At 42.1% G+C, this 784-nt stretch overlaps 1 protein-coding gene across 5 annotated transcripts in view; it reads left to right on the top strand.

The window, feature by feature from the left end:
* Window positions 1-784, top strand: part of TMTC1 (transmembrane and tetratricopeptide repeat containing 1) — a 257,444-nt gene that overhangs the window by 250,585 nt on the left and 6,075 nt on the right. The gene's annotated exons all lie outside the window — the stretch shown is intronic.

Raw genomic sequence — 784 nt, 5'->3', positions numbered from 1 at the left:
AGCAGGTAGGGTTTGCTCAGGAGCAGCTCTTCCAGGACACAGTGACATTGCAGTGTAGATAGGCCCACATAGCAGGCTCCAAAGAAGGTACAAGTGCCCCTCCATAAATAGATGGCAGTCAGTCTGTTCTCCTTGCTCCTACACTGGGTATCACCCTGTTCTCTAATAGAGATTGGCTTAAGCTGTGAAACATGAAATGTTTCAAAATTCCTTCCAAAATTTCTGTTGTTAATTAACAGTGGTCATTCTGGATATCCATATAAATGCCTTAGAATCCAACTGGGGGAACTGATTGAGAGTCCAAGTCTTTGAGGAGTTTCCCTCACACTTGTAGAATTAAAATAAAGGCGGGTGGGAGGGATAAGGCTACCTAAGGCCCTTGTTATATCTTCACACAGATTCCATGTTGTAAGAGAGGCTGCAGTCAGTAACAAGTTAAAAACCTGCCTGTGTTTTCTCCCTGCACATTCATGGCTATGTGGAGTTGTGGAGACACTTTTATAATGTGAATGGCACATACCAGGTGGCGAAGGGAGCAATAAAGTGCAGAGCGTCCCTGCAGATCAGATCAGCAGAAAATAATGTGCTGTCATAGATGTTGCCTTTTATTCTCCATGGGACACTGCAGACACAGCAAATTTTCTGAGAAAGGCCCTTTAGAGAAATGGTGCCTTTCATTTGTTTCTACTTAAGAATCTGAAACTCAACATGTATTTTGTGCATAAGAAAAACTAAAGGAATAACATAACACAGGAAAGAGAGAATATCTACTTAAGAGATAGGG

This window comes from Alligator sinensis, unplaced genomic scaffold (assembly GCF_000455745.1).
Source record: "Alligator sinensis unplaced genomic scaffold, ASM45574v1 scaffold659_1, whole genome shotgun sequence".
Lineage (NCBI taxonomy): Eukaryota > Metazoa > Chordata > Crocodylia > Alligatoridae > Alligator > Alligator sinensis.
This window is presented reverse-complemented; position numbering and strand designations above follow the sequence as displayed.